The sequence below is a fragment of the Eschrichtius robustus genome, chromosome 15 (genome assembly GCF_028021215.1).
Source record: "Eschrichtius robustus isolate mEscRob2 chromosome 15, mEscRob2.pri, whole genome shotgun sequence".
In the NCBI taxonomy this organism is placed as follows: Eukaryota; Metazoa; Chordata; class Mammalia; order Artiodactyla; family Eschrichtiidae; genus Eschrichtius; species Eschrichtius robustus.
Window position 1 is genome coordinate 31,211,796 of NC_090838.1, and position 7,023 is coordinate 31,218,818.

The window sequence follows — 7,023 nt, forward strand, 5'->3', positions numbered from 1 at the left end:
CAAAAGAATCTTACCAGAAAACCCAATGAGCAAAACGGATGAAACCCCAGGGAGAAAAGCCCTTCGCTTTCGCATCTATGGAGCCAAGGTGTTTTGATTTTATCTCCCTTCCATCTTGACCAGCTGGGGCCCCCGACATCTTGGAGCCCACCTGTGGTGTGCCCTCAGAGACTCTAAAGCCAGGCCAGCAGGCAGCCTTCTCTTGCCCGTGCAGGAATGGTGTTTATGGAAAGCCGTAGAAGATGGGCACATTGATGAAAGCGTTAGAACGTTCTCTCTTGAGAGTGGTAGAAGCCCAGTACAAACAAGCTTAATTAAGATGCAGCTTCGTTGTAAAGATCCTGGAGCAGGGCTTCCCTGGTGGCGCAGTGGTTGAGAATCTGCCTGCCAGTGCAGGGGACACGGGTTCGAGCCCTGGTCTGGGAAGATCCCACATGCCGCGGAGCAACTAGGCCCGTGAGCCACAGTTGCTGAGCCTGCGCGTCTGGAGCCTGTGCTCCGCAACAAGAGAGGCCGCGATAGTGAGAGGCCCGCGCACCGCGATGAAGAGTGGCCCCCACTTGCCGCAGCTAGAGAGGGCCCTCGCACAGAAACGAAGACCCAACACAGCCAAAAATTAATTAATTAATTAATTAAATTTAAAAAAAAAAGATCCTGGAGCATCCAAACAAACACATGTCTGGGCTCTCAATGCCTAGAATTGGGCCTCGACGCCATGAAGACCCCTCTCTCTCCGCCTCCCCTCTCTCTCCGCCTCCCCTCTCTCCCCGCCTCCCCTCTCTCCTTACCACTACTTGGCTTCATTACTCCAGTGAAGATGGGTTTTCTCTGCATGACTGAAAACATAGCCTGGGGGACTCTAGATTCCCAAACATCCCTCCAACCTCCCTGAGTTAGGATGACTTCACCACTAGCTCTTAGAACAGGGCCTCCGATTGGCCCAGATTCTGTCATGTGCCCATCCCTGAACCAATCACTGTGGCCCAAGGGATGGGTACATGCCTAAGTCCTGGCCAAGAGCGTGGAGTTCTGGGATTGGCAGCCCCTCAGAACCACAGGGAAGCGGGACTGGGAGAGATAGTTCCCCAAAGAAAGTGGGGGCCCCTGTTAGGTTAATGATCATAAACAGCCCGGATTCTCAACATTAGTGCCAAAGACTCTCTTGGAAACAGGGCCCTAACCCCAAGGAATGATCCCCATGAGTTCAACTTCAAGCATTAGAGACTGGGGCAAAGAGGGCCTTGCAGAGCCCCCGGGACCACCCACAGAGGGAGCCCTCTACCCTCCCTGCCCACACCACCAGAGCTAAACCCAAGCATTAGCTGGGAGCATGTGTGTTACTTTTCCATTTAAACTTAATTCAACTTGAAAGGACTCTTCATCGTATCTTGTGCAAGGGAGCAAGGGAGAGTGTTGGTTCAGTGGTGCAATAAATAACCTCTCGTTATGAGAAACATGATGCCTCAGTCCCTAAGCCATTTGGTAACCATAATCTGATATTACAGAAGCTTTTCTTGTGAGACCAGAGATATCTGAGCCACTTCCCTTTTCAAACAACTTCAGCTAATGGCTTTCCATGCTATTAGGGGAATGAGTCCAAGCCCTCTTTGATTTGTGGTCACTTGATTGGATCCTGAAAGGGGAGGCTCAGATTTGCAAGCAGGAATAATTGCCTGGGAACACTGCAGAGTTATACAATTCCTGTGGAGTTGGAGGAACCACTCATTTGGAGAAACTTGACTCCTCTACAGAGATGAAAATATTTGTCAAGGTTTCTCACTCCCATGCTGGCCCCTTCCGCACTCTGACCGCTCACTTCAGCCCTCTCTGCCTCCCCAATGTTCCTGATCCTGAGAATGTTTTCTTAGAAAGGAGGGGGCTCTACTTGGATCCTACTACACAATGCCAGAAGCCATTTAGAAAGTGATGCAGCCGTACAGCATGGCTGGCAGGTCCAACCACCGTATCCTTAGGCAAATGTCAGTCCTGGGAGTACACCTAGAACTCTGTCTCTGCATTTCAAACTCCAGTCACTGTAGGGCAGGTAGAGTGGGAGCACAGCAGTGTGTGTGGCCATGAAACAGAGCTTCTCTTTCTAGTAGAAAGAGAGACACCATCTTGTAAAGTTGCCTGACCACCTGCATGCTTCTGGGCTAACCCGCAGGCCCATTTTAGGAGTCCTTGGTCCCATTCGATCTAAAAGAAAATGATAGTAGATCTTAACACTGTACTAAGTACACTTCACAGGGTGGGAGGGAGAACACCAGTGGGACAGCATTTGTTTTGACATTAGGAACCTGGCTTCATTTTCTGAACCATAACAACCAGAGGTTATCTCAGGCTTGGAAGGGACTTTTTCTTTTTCATAAGCTTTTGATTTTGGAATAAATTTAGATTTACAGAAAAGTTGCAAATGTAGTGCCAACATTTCCCATATACCCTTCACCCAGTGTCCACTAATGATAACATCTTTCCTGACAGCGCTGCCTTTGTCCAAGTTAAGAAATTAACATTGGTACCCTGACATCAGCCATACTCCGGACAGTCAGATTTCACCCATTTCTCCATTAACGTTCCAGAATCCCACATGGCATGTAGTCATCATGTCTCCTTCGTCTCTTCCAATCTGTGACCGTTTTTCTGTGTTTCCTTGTTTATCATGACCTTGACCATTGTGAAAATTACTGGTCAGGTATGTCATACACTGTCCCTCGATTCAGGTTGTCTGATGTTGTCTCATAATAGACTAAAATTATGGGTTTTGAGGAAGAAGACCCAGAGGTGAAATACCTGGGAGGAATTTTTTTTAAACAGGTAGCTCAGAAGTTACAAACGAACCCGCCTTCAAATCAAATCATGTTTTGTTCGTTCTATCTGTATCTTTGAGAAATTCTGTGCCAATTTTGTGCTGAAGTTTTTCAATTTAGATTTTCAGCTTCTCTTAAAAAAGTAGAAAGAGCTGTTGACTGCAGGCTTCCATGACGGTTAGAGGTGGGTGCCAGGAAGCTACGGCCCGCCGTGGGATGCGTCCTCTTCAGGCGCCATCGGTCCTGCGGCCTCCCCAGCTCTGAGCCTCAGCATCAGCTGCCATTAGTCGTCATGTCCACGGTGTTGACTTTCTTACAGTAAAGAGGTGGCGTCTATGTTTCTATCACAGCAGAAGTGAACCCAGATGGCCCCACGCTTCAAGAGAAAGAAAGCAAGAGCAAGAAACGTGGTGAGTCGAATCTCAAAGAAACTGCATGTTTCCTAATGACAGGAAAGGGTGTGAATGCACACCCTGAAAACTGCCTGTGATCCTCTGTGACTATCGTTCACATGACACAGCCCTCGCCACTCATTTGGCAGCAAAAAGAGGGGTTGTGGGTCAAGAGGGAAGCCAATCAAAAGGGAAGTAGATGTATGAAGGGAAAGGATGCTGCCCTGGGTTCCCTTCCCCAAGGTCAAATTCATGTCACTGCCCAGGGATGGCCCTGTCACCTACTGGACACGGCCATCCAGTAGGGTCTACGCAGCTGGGCCTACCCTGGGCAGGAATTTCCAGCACTGCCAATTCCACCTCAGAAGAGGTCCTGCTAGCAGAGAGAGGATCTTCCACATCTGTTGTACCCTCCCTAACCTACGGGCCTGCTGGAGGCACAGTGAGGGTCTGTCTGATTATCCTCTACACCCCACCCTGCTGTCTGTGAGTCAGACATCCTCTGGCACATGAGCTAGAATTCTGAGCCCCAGCCTTCACCACTCCCTGACAGGTCCCCCAATCCCTCCTGCTTCTCCTCCTCCCCTTTCCTGTCCCACCCCATCACCCCAGCCTTGAAGGCTTTAGGATCTGAAGAGTGTGACCACACCAGGTGTTGAGGTGGTGACCAAACCAAGTCTCCAAGCGCCCAACTAATGTGCTGAGTCCTACCTGCTGCGTCACCAAAGCAAACCTGGGGGGAGCAGGACCTTGAGTGGAAGGAGTGAGCACTGGACCAGGAGTCAGAGGATCTGGATCCAGTCTTGATTCCAGTGCTGTGCAGTGTTGGGCAAATCACCTAACCCCTCTGAGCCTGAGCTATCTCAGCTATCAAGTCCAGTGACATTTCTGTGATGTATAAATATGATCGAGGGACTTCCCTGGTAGTCCAGTGGTTAAGACTCTGTGCTCCCAATGCAGGGGGCCCGGGTTCGATCCCTGGCCAGGGAACTAGATCCTGCATGCCACAACTAAGAGTCCTCATGCCACAGCTAAAGATTCCGCATGCCACAACTAAAAGACATCTTGCATGCTGCAACTAAAGATCCCACATGCTACAACTAAGACCCGGCGCAGCCAAATACATAAATAAACAAACAAACAAACAAATAAATAAAGATGATCGAGCCACAGAGTCAGTTTCATGACTTGTTTCCTTCGCTCTCAAGCCCGAGTTATACCCTTCTCTACATGCCCAGAGCAGCCCAACTTTCTCCACCAGTACCCCAACCTCACATTCCCCGCACCCCTACTCCTAATAGAACTGCCCTGAGGACAACATACTCAGATTGGAACATGGGGCCCAGCTCACACATGAGGACTTGCCTGAGGCAGGGGTAGGTCTGAGGGCTCTTTTGTGGCCCAGGACAGACCCTAAATCCCAGAGTTGACAGTGGGAGTGGTGTCTCCTTAAGCTGACCCAAAGATACTTCTCTCAGATGAACAGAGGAGGCTGAGCCATAGGCTTTAAAAATGTTCCAGAAAAATAAACCTTCATTGTTATCGCTGGAGCTGAGGCCCAGTAGTTAGTGGTCAGATCAGGAGGCCTCCCAGGACCCTCCGCGGACATGGGCTGCCTCTGAAGTGCTGGGAACTTACCAAACCAGGAGATGGCCAAGCTCACAATAGGCAAAAGGGCAAACAAATCATATGAGCAAAGTGACAAAACCAAGAGAGGGAGACAAAGCCCACTTTGGGACTGGCCAGTGGGATCCTGGTAAGAAAAGATTCCTCATGGAGGAACTCGGATGGTGTTTGTCATAAGATTATGAAACACTGTGGAACTTGTTGTTCCTGTAATTTGTCTGCTTCAGAGGAGCTAATGTTTATTGATTTTCTTCTGTAAGAGGCAGAATCATCAATTTGGGTTGCCACTGTTGAAAGTTCTCAGGTTTCTGGAAGAAGCTTGAACAAGAAGAATTAGGCATCTCTATACTTGTTTTATTCTTAATCACAGAGGTTGCTACCGTGACAGGCTTCGCAGACATCCAAATCCTTATTCTTTTTCAAATTCTCAGAGGTTGAAAGTGTCAGAAGGAATTAACATTTCCGGAACACCGAACATGTGTCAGGCACTGAGCTGGGCCCTTTAACAAGACCACAGGAGGACTTCCCTGGTGGTCCAGTGGGTAAGAAGCCGCACTCCCAATGCAGGGGGCCCGGGTTCGATCCCTGGTCAGGGGCCTAGATCCCAAGTGCTGCAACTAAGACCTGGCACAGCCTAAATAAATAAATATTTAGGCACTTGGGATCTTCATTGAGACATGTTTAGTTGCAGCATGCGGACTTTTAGTTGCAGCATGCATGTGGGATCTAGTTCCCCGACCAGGGATCAAACCTAGGCCCCCTGCATTGGGAGTGCAGATTCTTACCCACTGGACCACCAGGGAAGTCCCAGTAAATAAATATTAAAAAAAAAAAAAAAAAAAGCAAGACAGCAGGGAATTTAATCTGTGCAGGATCTCCAAAAATTATTATTATGCCCATTTCACTGAAGAGAAAACTGAATCGTAAAAAATTAAATAGCTTGCCCAAAGTTCCACAGATAAAATGGGGCCAAAGTGAGATTCTGATCCATGTCTGTGCGTCTCAAGTTCCTAATCTTTCCTTGGCTCATACCGCCTCTTTGTGACTGGTTTTTCTCCAACATTTTACATATTTTATTGTCCTATTGCCTTATTTGAAACTTCCAAAACAATACTAAATAACGATACAAGTGGTCAATGCTATTTGTTCCAGATTTTAAAATGGCTTCTCTATTTCATAGTTTGATACAGTCATCAGCATGTTTAAAAAGTTTTATTCTATCCCTAACTTACATGGAATTTTTATTAGTAATTGTTGCTAGATTTTATCAAATGCTTTTACTTTCTACTGCTATAATAACACAGGTTTTTTCTCTTTTAATCTAACACAGTAAATTTTTTGATGAATTTCCAAATTTTAAACTATCTTTATAAACCTGAAATAAACATGGTCTTAATTTCCTTTCATTCTTTTTGTAACTTTCCACTGGATTGTGCTTACTAATTTTTGTTTAGTATCTTAGCTTCTACATTCATAAGTGAAATTTTCTAGTTTTCTTTTTCTATCCTCATCAAGTTTTAATATTAATATTACCTGGGGGCTATTTCCACCTGTTTCTCTGGCCTATGATAGTTTAAATAGTAACCTACCACAGTTTCATGGATGCTGGCACAAAACTCCTGGATCAGAGACAAAAGGCAGTGTGTTACCCACAGCAATAGCAGTAGTGACAGATCAGCATTTTGGTGCCAATTTCCTAAGGGCAATGTGAAGAGGACAAGATGACACCTGCACATGCAGTGGTTGGAGTACAGGAGAGAAGAACCCTGGGTTTAAGGAACCTGATAATTTTATAACGGGCACTAAGCATACCTGCCATTTGCTCCATTGCGAGACACACTCTTGTCTCTCAAGGTCATAAGTAACCTGCCCTTTATTCTGAAGGGAACCACCATCTCTACCTTCCACAGTCATTCACTATCCAAACATCCTGGAAAAGATGGCCCAGTAGTTCACTCACAAATGCACAAAAAGGTGAGAGACCCATGGAGAACTATTTCCCAACAGTGGACAGCTGAGACCGAAAGGACAAAACATTAGGACCTGTTTATTCTTAGACTGTGGGCATATGAAAGCCATTACCTTCTTTTCTGTCTTTTTCTATATTTTTTTAAACACCCCTTGCCAAAAAAAAAACAAAAACAAAAACAAAAAAAAGGAAAGAAAGAAAGAAAAAAAGGAAGAAGAGCTTTCTCGTA

At 46.5% G+C, this 7,023-nt stretch overlaps 1 non-coding gene across 1 annotated transcript; it reads left to right on the top strand.

Annotated features, from left to right (window-relative positions):
• The first annotated feature begins 4,116 nt into the window (after positions 1-4,116).
• Positions 4,117-4,189, top strand: TRNAG-CCC (transfer RNA glycine (anticodon CCC)). Its single transcript has one exon. It is a non-coding gene; the product is annotated as a tRNA-Gly (tRNA).
• Positions 4,190-7,023: the final 2,834 nt, after the last annotated feature.